This window comes from Arvicola amphibius, chromosome 5, assembly GCF_903992535.2.
Source record: "Arvicola amphibius chromosome 5, mArvAmp1.2, whole genome shotgun sequence".
In the NCBI taxonomy this organism is placed as follows: domain Eukaryota; kingdom Metazoa; phylum Chordata; class Mammalia; order Rodentia; family Cricetidae; genus Arvicola; species Arvicola amphibius.
Window position 1 is genome coordinate 42,716,110 of NC_052051.1, and position 15,601 is coordinate 42,731,710.

Below are 15,601 nucleotides of genomic sequence, written 5' to 3' on the forward strand. Positions count from 1 at the left end.
TTTGGTTTACATTTCTGCATCATAGTCCATTCACTGAAAGAAGTCGGGGCAAGAACCCAAACATGGCAGGAACCTGGAGGCAGGAACTGATGCAGAGCCCATGGCGGAGGTGCTGCTCACTGGCTTGCTCCTCACGGCTTGCTCAGCCTGCTTCCTTATAGAACCCAGGACCACCAGCCCAGGGATGACCCCACCCACAATGGGCTAGGCCCTTCCACATTGATCACTAATTGAGAAAATGCTGCACAGCCAGACCTCGTGGAGGCATTTTCTCAACTGAAGCACCCTCCCCTCTAATGACTCTAACTTATGTCAAGCTGACATAAAACTAGCCAGCACACTATGAAAGCTAGTCCTCCATGGGGAGTGTTTCAGGTCAGGTCCAGCTTAAGTCCTCCGAGTCCTGTGTCTGAATTACATGGTGTCTTAAGTAATAGGGCATTATCTTCCAGCACCAGGAAGTCTACTGTGAGACTGTGTCTCCTAGAAATGTCAAGAAAGCTTGTCTGCTTTCCTATAGAACCCAGGACCACCAACCCAGGGACTGATGCACTTACAGTGGGCCAGGTCCTTCTGCCTCAATCGCTAATTAAGAAAAAAACCCATAGGCTTGTCTACAACCCAGTCTTACAGAGACGCTTTCTTAGTTGAGGCTCCCTCCTCTCTGATGACTTTAGCGTATGTCAAGTAGATATAAAGCTAATGACCACAGAAACCATTACAGATGAAATAACTGTTCCAGCCTCCTGTTATATCAGCCCTTATAATTAGAGCTCCAGTTTGGTGGGGTTGATCATCTGCCATTCATTTTACTCTTCCATATTTGTATTTATTTTATTTCTCCTAAATCATAAAGGGGGGGGGAACCTCATGAACTGTATTGGCCAGGCTTTATGTAAATTTGATACAGGTTAAAGTCATTTGAGAAGAGGGACCCCCAGTTGAGAAAATGGTCCCACTAGACTGGCCCACAGGGAAGTCTGTGGGGCATTTTCTTAATTAGTGGTTGATTCAGGAGGTTCCATCCCACTGGGGACAGGGGGTTCTGGGGGTAATAAGAAAACAAGCCAATAAAGATCAAGCCAGTAGGTAGCAGCCCTCCGTGGTCTCTGCTTCACTCTCTGCTTTCAGGTTCCTGCCTAAGTTCTCCCCCTGACTTCCCTCAGTGATGAACCTGGAAGTTAAGATGGAACAAACCCTTTCCTCCCTAAGATAGTTATGAAGTGTTCGCATAGCAATAGAAACCCCGACTAAGACACGGGACTGGAGACTATGGCCATGTGAGCATCACTTGTCCGCTAACAACCTCTTTATTCCTGAATAGCTCCCACTGCCTAGAAAGTTACTGCACACATGAGTAGCTGCTACCGGGAGAAGTCAGAAAAAAATGGGTTATGCTGCAATTTAAAAAAAAATCAAAAATTTCACGCAACAAAAATACAACATAAGTCCAGAAGACTCCTCTAAGCAACAGTACTTGGGGAATCCACATTTCTTTATCAGGCACCATTACTAAAACGTAAAACTGTGTTCGTGTTCAGAAAGATGATGGAGAAAATAAAGAGCATTTCAAGAGGGCTGAAAGCAACATATGTCTCTTGTTTACATTCCTCTTTGATTGACCAAACGGATTACCTGGTCTGGTCTAATTACAATAAACCTGGAAACACACCAAAGAGGACAAGACAGCTAGATGTTTACAGGCCTAGTAACATTTAGTGTATATATCCACTTTTTAAAATAGGACAAAAAAGAAAGAAAAAGAGAGAAAGGAAAGAAAGTGGAAAGAAGGAAAAAGGATGAAATTTAGTTTGCTAACTTTTAACAGAGAAATAAATTCAAGATGTTTTCACTGTATGAAATGATTTTGTTATTAAAACCATCAATGAGAATGCATTCATTCTCAAACTGAAGTATGTTCCTTCCCCAAACCCTTTCTGTCACCCCAGCATCTGAAGAGACCATGTCTCTTAGCAAAGCCAGACGAGCCCTCTAACTCAATGTCTTCTCCATGCTGTATCTCCAAGCTTCTCCCCCAAAGAGCATTGTTCCAAAGGAATGAGACACTCGGGATCCCCTAAATATATCTGATTTTAAGATTCCATAAATTCACTTAAGGCTTTCTCAACACTTGCTATGCCATTTACTGATAACAACAACTTTCATCTGGCTTGTAGAAAGTGACCCCTGAGGGTTTCTCTTCCCAGCTCACCATTTCCTTCAATGCTGAGAATCCTTGACTCCTCTGTTTCAGGAATACGTCCCGATTCAAAGGGATCCCTTCTGGAGTGGAAACAAATTCACACCAAAAACTGAAACAATATTATTTTCTGGTCAAATCTGGGGGATTACAAAAATTAGACACATTTGTTTCAGGACCTCAAACCGTTTTCAGAAATGTGGAACAACAATTGCCAATGTGTATTATGTGCTAAGAAATGTAGTCAGGAACCAATGAGAGAAGGACCGTTATGATCTGCATTTTACAGAAGAAGCAGCTGAGGTTTTAGAAAGTGAGGAGCTTGTCCAAAGTGGAAAGGCTGATAGACAGTCATATGTCACCATTTCAGAATCAACTGTTACTTCTAACGCCACCATCCTGGGAATCCCATTCTTAGCTGAAACCTTCAAATTGGGCATTTTAAAAAGAATATGTGAAATACAGGGAACTCATCCTCATGACAACATTAACCTACTTTTTTTAAATAAAAAGGTCAAAATAAAAGCTAGAGGTTGTCTGGGCTTGTTTGTTTGTTTGTTTGTTTGTTTGTTTGTTTTGGATTTCTGAAACAAAGTCTGTCTATGTAGCTCAAGCTAACCTCAAACTTGTAAAATCCTCCAGTTTTTATTTTTATAGAGAATTGATTCAGACCTTTGACCTTTTATTAGAAAAATAGATTAATGTTGTCATGGGAATGAGTTCCCTTTATTTTACATATTCTTTTTAAAATGCTCAGCTTAGAGGGTTTGGCCAAGGACGGGAATCCCAGCACGGCAGTATTAAAAGTCAGGATGACGGGCATGTATCACCATAAGAGTGTTTCGGAAGCAGATGAGGTACTGCCTGGTCATTTCTTCCCTTTCCCAAGTTTTATCTCCCACTTGACACCTTTTTTTCTGTAGTTCCATGCGCCAATCTTTCCCTCCGGCAGTAGTGCTTTCTAAATATCTCTCGTTCGTATTAGTAACCTTGAAGCCTAGAATGGCTGATACAGATGCCCATAAGCCACCAAGCAGATTTGCTCCCTGCCAACCCAGAGAGGCAGCATGAGGTAAAAAGGCATGCAATTTCAGTGGCTACTGCATCCTAAGCTTAAAACAACAGCAACAAAAACCATTGTCGTTAGCAGTGAAGAGGACAGAATGTTCCTCACGATACACATCCTGCCTCATGATGCCCAGTGGAGGCACAAGACTTTAAACCCATTCCTATGGTCCCAAGTGTCACCAGACTGGGAAGGACAGCTGGTAGGACAGAGAGCTATGCAGCCACAGCCAGCTGGTACAGAAAGCAACTCTGCCACTCTGCTTTGCCACTGTTGGCTGATAAGCGGCCACCATGATTATCTACGACATCTCCCATGTGAGTGGCGCCCTCTGGGGATGTCTCAAGACAATCCGCAAAACTGGGAAGGGCATAAAACAGTAAGAAAATGAGACCCTGAAAGATGAGGAGCCTCTGATTGGCTATCCCATACAAAGTGGTCAGCCCTGAAACCATGTGCACACAGACAACAAAAACGGAGCCATAAATTTGTGTCACCGGCTCACCAACCCAACAATCAAGTGAGCCATTCATATTCTCTCTATCTCTCTCATTGTATCTCTGTCTGTCTTCCTCTGTCTGTCTGTGTCTCTGTCTGTCGCTGTCTCTCTGTTTCTCTCTGTCTCTGTCTCTCCCTCCCTCCCTTTCTCTGCCTCTTTCAGTATGGCAGACCTTTCTCTGGAGAATCCCGACACTGAGTGTGTCTACTGCAGCCATCCATGACCTACCCCCAACACTGACCTGTGAGTTGTTTTTTTGTTTGTTGTTTGTTTGTTTGTTTTTCAGAACTTGTGGATTTTGCTTAAAGAGGCTCTGCCTTTTACAGAGCAGGGAAACACTGCACTTTATTCTCCCTCAGGAAATTAGTCAAGCGCATCAAGGTATCCAACAAAAAGACTCTTGAGTGATCCATTCTGGGTGCTTCCAGGCCTCCTCAGAACCACTGAACCTGGGCCACCTCTGAGTGATCCAGAGAGAATCAAAACCACAGCTTAGAGCCTTGAAAAAGTTTGTGGAGTGGAGAGATGAAGCGCTCCTCAGAGTTCTGACGCAAATGGAAAAGACTTTCCACCCGGTTGCCCCTCTGGGCCCTTCACCGCGGGGGGGAAAGAAGAGTGATACGTGATTGAGCAGAACGGGGGCCTCCGCCTCCCACTTGCCTTCTACATTTTTTTCATCTTCTTTCTAAAAACAGAGAATTCTATGAATCTTTTTTTTTCTGCTTCTGAAATATTTTCTGCAGGATTGAGTGCTTGCAAGGCGATGATTATGAATGACTAAACAGCCCTGCATATATTTCTGGAATACTTGGAAATGCCTGTTATTTCTGGGAACGTGTGCTTGTTCAGGTTATTCAGGCAAAGGGCAGCTAGGGGAAAAAAACGCTTTCCTGATAAAAAGCCTGCAGCCCCACCTGCTGCCTTCTCCGAGGACAGCAAGGTTTCAGGGGTGAGAATAAGGACCAGCTTAAATAGCCTCATGCAAAGAAGCTAACCTGTTCCCACTGACTACAAAACAAACACGCACAGCCCTGCGCCACACACAACCAGCCAAGGAGAGGGCATCAAGGCAAAAGAACAGGCCTTTCATAGTCTGAAACATCTGTCAACATCTGCAAATTGAGACCATCAGAGTAGTTCCTGGAGAGCACACAACTTCGGGGGAGGCAAATGTATTTTCTTTTAAAAAATATTTTTATTGTTTGTATTATTCATTCATTCATCCGTTTGTTTGTTTATGTATTAGGGTGCACCCACGTCATAGTTCATGGATGAAGGCCAGAGGACAGGCTGTGGGAGCTGCTTTTCTCTTCTCGCTGCGCAGATAGATCCCAGGGATCAAACCCAGGTCGTCAGGCTTGGCAGCAATCACCTTTACCAGCTGAGCCGTCTCTTCCGCCCACAGGTGGACTTAAAAGGAGAGAAAAGAAGCACACGCCTGAGGCTGGCGGCATTGGTATGTCTTGTTGTGCCTGGATTTCAAGAAAATGGAGAGGCACCAAGCCTTCCACACTGCTCCTTTTGAAATGATCCAGGTTTCATCTTTCCTATATTTCTTTTTATGGCTCATTCATACGGGATCTTGAGCGAGAGACGAATTCCCACAGCTCCTTTTCTTTTGACTCCTTCCCTAGCTAGCAGACCTTGGAACCTATGCTTTCATTTACACCCAGCATCCTATCTACTGCCTAGAGCAGTGGGTCTCAGCCTGCCTAATGCTGCAAAAATTGAATGTTGTTCTTCAGGTTGTGGTGACCCCGATTCCAGCCATGAAATTATTTTCATTGCTACTTCATAACTGCAGTTTTGCTGCTGTTATGATTTGTAATGTAAATATCAGATATGCAAGATATCTGATATGTGACCCTTGTGAATCAAGTCCCAAAAAGGTAGCAGAACTTCAACCACCTAGGTCATGCTCTTATCCATCAGGCTGGAGTTGATAAATGTCAATAGCCAAACAATATAAAATATCTTGGGGTAACTCTAACTGAACAAGTAAAAGATGTGGACAACTTTTTAATGTGCTATAATTTTAACCCTATGAGAATTTTCCAGATAACACCCACGTTCCCCAAGTATACCCTTGACCTGGATCCCAAATCTGGGAAAATTTTGTCCCATTTGCTTTATTACTCTATAAATAAACTACTTTCCCCAGCTCATTTGAAAATTAGTTGCAAACACCATGCTTCTGATCTCTAAAAGAGAAATGCTCTCCTTCTTAACCACAGCTCACTTAGTGAAAACTGGGAATGTCAACACTGGTAGAGCATCACAGTGGAACATCTCCCTAACGTTAGGTCCACATTTAGATTGAACCACTCCTGCCAACAATGCCCTCTGCTCTACTTCTTTTCTAGCCCAAACTAATCCCAAACCATACTCACGTCTTCTAATCCCAAACCATACTCACGTCTCCCCTTCTGTGTCACACAAACCTTAACATCCTCCATGTTGGAATACTTCCACCTTTTATCTTTCATGATTGCAACATGTTTGAAGAGTTCAAGCAAGCTATTTGTTGGAACATCCTTCATGTTGAGCCTTGCCCATTTGGGGATGACTTGCTACAGACAGGATGTTGTGATTGCAGCAATGAATCAAGTCAAGAGAGATGTGGTAAGAGTCCTGGTCCAGGGGACTGGGGTTTGGTTCTCTGCACACACGTGACAGCTCACAAGCCTGTGTAACTCCATTTCCAGGGGATCTAATGACTTCTCTAGAAGCACTTCATGTAAACACTGTAACAGTTTGCTTACTGCTCTCCAGATTCAGGAATCGCTCTGTTCTCTCTTCTACCCTTAGCTCAACGAAGAGCATATAAAACATGTCAACAGCAGGCATTTGCCCGTAATAAATGAGGAAACTTGGGCACAAATGTCTTAGGTACTCATTTTAAGGTCACTTAGTTAATTGAGGCGAAGTCAAGACTCGGTCTCAGGCCATCTGATCCCAGTTCGAAATACACGCTATTTCTCCTAACAGATTTTCCAGGATTAGTATTTCCTTGGCTGACCTTTGGAGTAACCTACCTCCTTCACGCTTGTCTAAGATGCTGAGGAGAAGGATCTCTACTAGGCTCCTCCTTGCCCTTCTCTAAGATGTATGTCAGATGTGGGCTAGCTCCCAGACACTACATTGTCTGATACATTTTGCCCTAAAGGAAGAAAATCCCAGGCCTGTAAAGAGTTCACCCTGGATTTCGCAATCAGTTGACCAGGATACCTGGTGGGGACTGACCCAGTGACGTCACTGCTTTGTCATTAGAAGAATCTCCACCAACATGACTGACCTGCCTGTGATAGATACATGTTATTGGTCACACTACAGCTGTCTTTGGAGTGATTTTTCCCCCACCCCCTTGATTTTAAAGAAAGAAATCTGAGTTTCAGGAAATGCCACGAAGTTTTTCAGGTTTTGTCTCCGGCATAAGTGTACGTTTCCTCTAAGCACATAGGGTTCCGCCCCACTCTACCCTAGGGAGGAGAATTCTCCATACCCTCACCCTGATTCACATATCTTCCACCAGCCACGAAAATATGCCCGACACTTGAACTATATGATTTATCCATTCTAAAAACAATAGTCCTGGGAAAGGGATTTTGTAACTACTCCCCAGTATGTCTTGAATACTATTGAGAGGGTAATTATTACCACTTATCCAGAAAGAATAAATATTATTTGAACTTAGTCCTGGGGATCCAAGACAGTTTCCAAGCAGAGGGGATGATACATAGGATGGCGAGCTGGAAACAAGTTTTTTTTTTTATTAAACAAATTCTTCAGAAAAGAAATGATTGAAATTTCATAAACTGACAAAAGGCTGTTTCAAGTGGCTTCATAAGCAACATTGGGGACATCTTAAAGGAAATTATGTCTTCAAATCTCTGGAATTCCTTCCCACGGAGGATTTAGGATTGAAGCATATACTCTGAGGAGATGAATTTACCAGGAGGCCAGAATTCTGGGTCAGACAAGCCCCCTTCCTTCCTTCCGGTGGTTAGATGCAGACATATGGAGAGTAGCATAGCAACATCTAAGGTAAAGCATTGCTTCATTTGAAAACATGCCTTCCCTCTTCATCTTAATGAGCTTATCTAAAATTCGGGATGAGGGAAGAGCAAATGCTCATTTGTACACACCTACCTATCGGGAGCTTCTGAGTCCCAGCCTCTGCACTCTCCCGGGGTTCAGAACAGGACTTCTAGGACAAGTGAAGACAGGCTTGCTAACGGGATCTGAAAGGTAAAACAAACTGACTGATTTAGGCATGTTTTCCTGCATGTTTCTTTATTCCTTGGAGGAAGATGAAAGAAGGGAAAAGAAGAAGCAGCAGCATAGGGGCATAAGGTATAAAAGGCCAAAGTATCAGACATAAGAGCAAAGCTTACGGGTCAAGGTGGCAGCAGAAGGCATCAGGGTAAGAATGGGATAAGGGTAAAAAAAAAAGGAAGTTCATCAGGCATAAGGCCTTTGTGGAGATTGGGGGCAATCCCAACAAAGCTTTCCGTTTATATAGGCATACAGACAAGTTAACAACCCCGCAGGCAGTAACAATAATATCAAGCATGCATTTTCAGAGTCACAAGAAACCTGTGGATCTGGTAAGGAGGTGCCTTATGTTGCAGAGGCTATGGGCTATGAAGTTCCCCTGTGGCTGGGAGCACAGCCTTTGTAGCTACACTAACCTTCGGGCTTGATTTGCATTAGCATCTAGCTAGAATCTCTTCTGATGCAAGTTTTAGTGACTCAGGCCTTTTCCTGTATAAATCGTTAATTTCCTAGGTTATGATCCTTTGTTAGTTGAAACCTAGGTAAAGAGTAAATACAGAATATTTGGAGCCTGTTAAATCAGAGCAGAAGACCAGTAGATTACACCTTCCTGAGTCTGCTGTTAGAGCAGACATACTACCTCCTGTATGAGGCTCCTTTCTTTCTTTTTTTTTTTTTTATGGTTGAAAACGTCAGTAGACTCTTTATTGCTTCTGGGGTGTAGGGTCCGTTTCCTCTTCACCACCACAGGCTTCTGGCTTCGTAGGATGGCACTGGCCCTGTGGATGATACTTGTTCTTTCGGATCATGTGCCTGATGCTGCTCAGGGTGGCCCGTGCATTCTTGTTGATGGTGGTCCTTATGTAAGAAGTAGCTGGTTTGCGCTGACCGGATCTGCGTTTCAAGACCACCACGACCCCTTTGCCGTCGGCCGCGGGCTCCACTCCCACTGTCTTGCGGTGAATCAGCACGTTGTAGCGGAAGGAGTTGCGGACTTTCAGATTATTGGATTCGGTGCTGTACGTCTGCTTATTCCTCTTGATCAGGAAACTGGAACAGTTCCGAAGGACCATCCATTGCAGACGCGCAGGCTCCTTTCTTATCAGTGACTATTGTCAATAAAGAAAGTCTGTGGGGGGACTATTTTTAGATAGATTTTAGCTGTGAGAACAAGGGCTTGACTGAATCCTTTTCGCACCATGGCTCCATGGAGTGGGAGGAGGTATCCGGTTGCCCTACAGGAAAAGTCAAGTTTATACATTGCTGGAGTTCTACAGAAGAAAGAAATGCCATAATTTCACAATATTTCTACAGAATTGACGGTGACTTATCCAAAGGATGTCCCCGTAGTTCTGCAAAAACTGGTTCTCCAGATGGAGTGTTCGTATACACTTCCTGTGGGTAGTCCAATAAATCTGTCAGCTGCGTGTTTATTGTATAATACTTGTGGGCTCATCACACACACCATCCCAAGTTTCAATCCAATAACTCCTCACAGCAATGATATTTAATGTCTCTGATGTTCACTTTACCCTTCATTAAAATACAATATATGTATATATATAGACATATATATATAATCTATTTCACAGGAATTATGTAAAATTCCATTACCCACAGGCTTCTTGCACAATGTCTTCACAATTTTGGTAGAAGATGATAGATAGATAGATAGATAGATAGATAGATAGATAGATAGATGATAGTTACATAGATACATACATACATATACATACATATGTTTGTAGATATATAGATGAATGGATGGATATATATAGATAAATGGATATATATGTATAAATATATACATACATATATAAATAATACAAAGATGAATAGATAGATATAGATGGATATATATGTATATGCATAGATACATAAGTGGATGAATACATACATAGAGAGATAGATAAATAGATTGATAGATAATAGATGGATAGGCAAGTAGGTAAATAGATAGATAGATAGATAACAGACATACATCTTTCCCTGCGTGGAATTTTTAAGGGGATAAATACCATAGTATCATGTCTTATATATATATTACCACCGTAAAATTTCTCATTTTTACCCCTTCAAAATGATAATGAGTGTTCTGTGATATAAAATTCATAAAACCTCCCAAAGTTCTATAATTTGCCTAATCAATCTCTTTATTGGTGTGTGTGTGTGTGTGTGTGTGTGTGTGTGTGTGTCTTCTGAGTCATCACAGCACCAAGTTATCAGAGTTACATTTGTGCATTGGTATTCATAGCAGTGAACGTAGTTTCTCCAGCATAAGCCAGGTTTGGAGTAAGGCACTTTTTATCTGTCTCCAAAACTATACAAAAAAAAAGTGTGGTTCTGCTCCCTACCTGTTAGGAAGACTGTGAGTTGACACCACGCATTCCCAAGTGAAAGAAGCACACACCACATTCACACTCACACCTCAGACATGCAGCATCTGAATGGAACCCAACAACTGCTTCTAGAATTTGGCAGCAATCTCTAGCAGTTAGTTACATTCCAAAAGTAGTGTATCAATATGATATATTTAGACAGTACCCACTGCTCAATGGGAGCCATCAGGGGTCTCCCTTTGAACTGATATTTGATCATTGGCCAACTTTTCCATATCCTGGACCAGGCTGCCTCAAAAAAACTGTTTTGATTAAAGACTGGTTAGAAAATTGCTCTGGCATTATAGAGGAAATGGGCTCCGCTAATAAATTACTGGCATGATAAATCCTTGTTGGGAAGCTTAGGAACAGTCATCAGTACCAGTACCAAATCCAGCAATGCAGGCCAGGACTCAGGGCTCTAGGAAGCAGTGATACGGAGGTGAGACTGGCGATCATCTGTGTGTGGCACCTATCATCCCAGGAAGGTATGAGAGAAGGAAAGGAGCACAGAACCTAGACTCCATCCCATACTGTATCTCTCCTCAATCCCACAGTTCTAGGCTAAGATAGTATTTGGATGTATCTCTCCAATTTTCACTTCTTCACGTTTGTCCCTTCTTTGAGTATTGAATGCCAAATAGATCATTTGAAAGCCTCTTAATTCCATCTTTCTCCTTTCCAATTTTCAGCTTTATTACATGACACCTTAAAATACTCAGTGGCTATCTAGTATCTGTCCATTCATATGATCGCTACAACAGGCATTTATTGTGCACTTATAGCTAGACACAGCACTAACATGTTTTCTATGTGGTCATAATACAAGAGTTCATAAATCTAGAGAGAGATTCTGAGTCTCATTCACAGGAATCGCCGCTGTATTAGCCTCTTTTCTGCTGCTGTGACAAAATGGCCTGCCCAAAAGCAACTTAAGGAAGAGTTTGTTTTGGCGTATAGCTCCAGAGGGCTAGAAAGCTTCATGGCAAGAAAGGCATGGCATGACCACAAAACAGGAATCTGGCCAAGCACACTTTATCTGTGCACGGGAAGCAGACAAGGGGGACAGGAACTAGGACAAGGCTCTATCCCCTCAAAGCCTACCGCCAGTGATGTACTTCCTCGTGCAAAGCTCTTCCTCCTAAGGTTCCAGAACCTTGTTAAAGAGCACCACTAACCAGAGACCAAGTGATGAAATACAAGCTCCTACAGGGGACTTTTCTCATTCCAGCCACAAACCAATGCCATAAAAAGAAGCAAAAGTTGGTGTCCTCAGCAGGAGCAACAAAGTGTTACCTGAACTCAGAAAGAAATACAACTGGGTCAGTAAGTAAAGGATCAGATCACAAGGCGGTCTTTGAAAGATTTAAATGATGATAATTACTAGGGGAAGTAGTTTTCAGAGGGCAGGAGGGGCATCTAAGAATAGAAGCATTCTAGAAAAACAAAGCATACAACTTTGAACACCAAAATAATCTCAACCAAACCCTTTCTGTAATGAATTGGATTACAAAGACATAAAAATACTTCAAAGAGCAAGCGGTTTTACAGCTAATTAGAATTAAGTGGCACCGCACATGTTGAAGTCTGGAGAGAACCGCTGCGGAAGTAGGCGTTGAGCTAGGCACTGAAGAACAGACTGGGATTACTGGGGTGAGCAGCAAAGACAATGTTTCAGATTAATAATGAATGGAAGATGTCACCTCTGTGAGCATTTCTAAGCCTTTCCACCCAGTCGTATTGTGTTGGCTATTGCTCTTGCAGTACTGTGAGCCTCTTCACATCTTCTATAGTACATGGCTAGAGATAATATTAAATAATTACAAAAAGTTACAATTTAGCTGCAATTGCTATAGATGTGGTGAGTAGAAAGTACAGGATGGTTTGGGGGGGGAGTTGATATTTTTCTTTTTCTTTTTGAGATTACAATGTAATTCCATTATTTCCCCCTTCTTTTTCCTCCCTCCAAACCCTCCCATATATCTCACCTCGCTCTCTTTCAAGTTCATGGCCTCTTTCTTCATTAATTGTTGTTATATGCATACGTGCATAGATAAATATTTTAAGATATAACTTGTTCAGTCTGTATAACATTACTTGCATGAATGTTTTTAGTATTTATTAGATAACCAGTTGGCGTGCTCCCCATGGAAGCCTCTTTCTCCCACTCTCAACATTCATTAGTTGCCTGTGGCTTTTTGCATAGGGTTGAGACCTCCTGGGACTTCCCAAATCCACTTTGCCACGTCTATTGTTGTGGTCTTTGTTCAGCTCATGTTTAGGCAGTCATATTGTGAGACTTTATGGGTAGAAGCGTTGACAACGATCTCAAAGCAAACTCCCTTATCCTCTGACTCTTACAGTCTGTCTTTATTTGTGAAGGCATGCCCATGATGGCCATAACTTCTATCATGTGTGTGTTTACCGATTCAGTCTTTTCTGAGCTCAAAGCAGTTGTTCATTGAAAACCTGAATAGGTACCAATGGTGTCATGGCTATATTTTAATTTTCCAAATTCTGCAAAATGAAATACATCCACCTGTCAGATTTCATTCCTTTGAGTACCCTTCAGGTTACTTCCTGCAGGTAGTGGTGTTCGGTTGTATAAAGAACAAATAGGACTTCTCCTTATAATCTGCTTGAGTTGTTATCATGTAACAGAAAAGTTTTTTTGCTGTTGTTTGCTTGGTTTTTGCTTTTCAAGACAGGGTTTCACTGTAGTTTTTAGAGCCTGTCCCGGGCCGGGCGGTGGTGGCGCACGCCTTTAATCCCAGCACTCGGGAGGCAGAGGCAGGCGGATCTCTGAGTTCGAGGCCAGCCTGGTCTACAAGAGCTAGTTCCAGGACAGGCTCTAGAAACTACAGGGAAACCCTGTCTCGAAAAAAAACCAAAAAAAAAAAAAAAAAAAAAAAAAAAAAAAAAAAAAAAAAAAAGAGCCTGTCCCGGAACTAGCTCTTGTAACCAGGCTGGCCTCGAAGTCTTTTTATAAACCTTGGCTATTGATATGATGTTTTATGAAATTCTGAAGCCTTCAGCACATTTCCAATCAATAATTTATCAATTTCTGCATTACCTTGTGCTAGCGAACCTGGCAAACCCATATGGGATCAGATGTGTATTATGTATATGGGATGAAGCCTATTCCTGATTATATCTTGAACCTGAATAAATAATGAAGTCAATCCTGTATCGTCTGGAATAAATTCAGCAGTTTCAATTGCAAAGTAACTCTTTCTGCATATTGCAAATCAGTAACTATGCTGAGAGAATCTTTAAAAACCCTTAGTACCATGAGAATAGCATACAATTCTGACTTAGACAGAATCGTAAGGACTTTATTTTACTTTACTTAAATCTTCTGATTTGCAACCTGTCCTTCCTGATTTATTGGCATCAGTATAGAATGTACGGGCTCCAGTTATTGGTGTGTTCCATACAAGGAGAGGAAGGATCCAATTATCTTTCTTTATAAGTCGAATTCTCTCACTTTTGGAATACTTTTTATTAATCTCTCCAAAAAAATTACTACAAGCTCTGTGCCAGAGTTCCAATAATTTTCTAATTTCATCATTAGTAAAAAGTACTATAATTTGCTAATTTGTCTTCCCATAATTTGTTAAATTTTATCATTAGTAAAAAGTACTATATTTTCTGCTGGGTCTATTCCTGTTAATAGATGAAGTCTCAATTTTACTTTTATAATTAATTCAAAGACTTTTTCCACATAAGATTTTAATTTTTTACGTGGTTTATGTGGTAAAAAGATCCAAAGATATTATCTTCCCTCTGCATTAATATTCCTGTAGGGGAATATTTGGAGGGTAATATCATCAGAATGCAGTTAAGATTTGGATCCATATAATCCACATGTGCCTCTTGTAATTTCTTTTCAATCAAAGTCAATTCTCTCAGCTTCAACTGATTAATTCCCTGGGACTATGTAAGTATTTGTCACCATCAAAGGATTTGTTTAAATGAATTATTTGGTTAGGTTTTATCTCAGTAGTAGGTCATAGATTAGAAATATCTTCTAGCAATAATTGAAAGTCATTAAAAGTCTGCAATCAATCTCTCCTAATTTGGCCTTTTGTGTTCTAATTTTCCCTATTTTATAACCTAGATAATAGAATCTCCTCTTTGTATTTTTTTTTCAGGAGCAATTTGTAACCCCCAAGGAAGCAAAAATTTCTTTACTTCTTCAAACATCCTTTATAAAGATTTGCATTTGAATCAGAGAACAAAATGTCATCCATGTAAGGGTAAACTATAGATTCTGGAAATTGCTTATGTATCATTTCCAATGGCTGACTTATAAAATATTGGCACAGGATGGGGCTATTTAACATTCCCTGTAGGTAAAGCTTCTATTGATATCTTTTAGTAGGCTGCAAATTATAATAAGTAGAAACTGTGAAGGCAAATTTTTCTCTGGTCTTTTCTTGTAACGGTATATTAAAGAAAGAATCTTTTAAATCAATAAGTATAAGAAGTATTAGGTATAATACTTCTTATACATAATAAGTATAAGTATTAGGCAATGGGGAAGGGAAAGGAATTTCAGATTGTAGAGGGCCTATTGGTTGAATCACCTTATTAACAGCTCTTAGATCTGTTACCACTCTCCAATTTCCAGATTTCTTTTTTTCTTTCATTTTTTTTTTCTTTTTGGTTTTTCAAGACAGTGTTTCACTGTGTGACAGCCCTGGCTGTCCTGGAACTAGCTCTTGTAGATCAGGCCAGCCCCAAACTCACAGAGATCCACCTGTCTCTGCCTCTTGAGTGCTGGAATTAAAGGCATGTGCCACCACCACTTGGCTCAGATTTCTTTTTAACAACAAATACAGGAGAATTCCAGGGGTTGGTTGTTTATTCAATATGGTGAGCATCTAGTTGCTCCTGTAACAGCTGTTCTAAAATGTGCAGTCAAAGGCCATTGCTTAACCCATACAGGTTTTTCTGACAACCATTTTAAAGGTAGGGCCGTTGGTACCTCTGAGAGTTCGCCAATTGTTGCTCTGTGTTTTTGTATAGCCTGAACAGTCAGTGTCTGTTTTTTATAGTACATTATAATATGCTTCCCAGAAATATGAGTTGGTTTGTGATTTGTTTCTGAGACTGCAGGAATGTTTATTTGGTTATTCCATTGTTGTAACAGATTAAGACCCCATAGATTGACTGCTACT

At 41.2% G+C, this 15,601-nt stretch overlaps 1 pseudogene; it reads right to left on the bottom strand.

The window, feature by feature from the left end:
- Positions 1-4,829: 4,829 nt before the first annotated feature.
- On the bottom strand, positions 4,830-10,638 carry LOC121677195 (annotated as a pseudogene).
- Between the last annotated feature and the right edge of the window lie 4,963 nt (positions 10,639-15,601).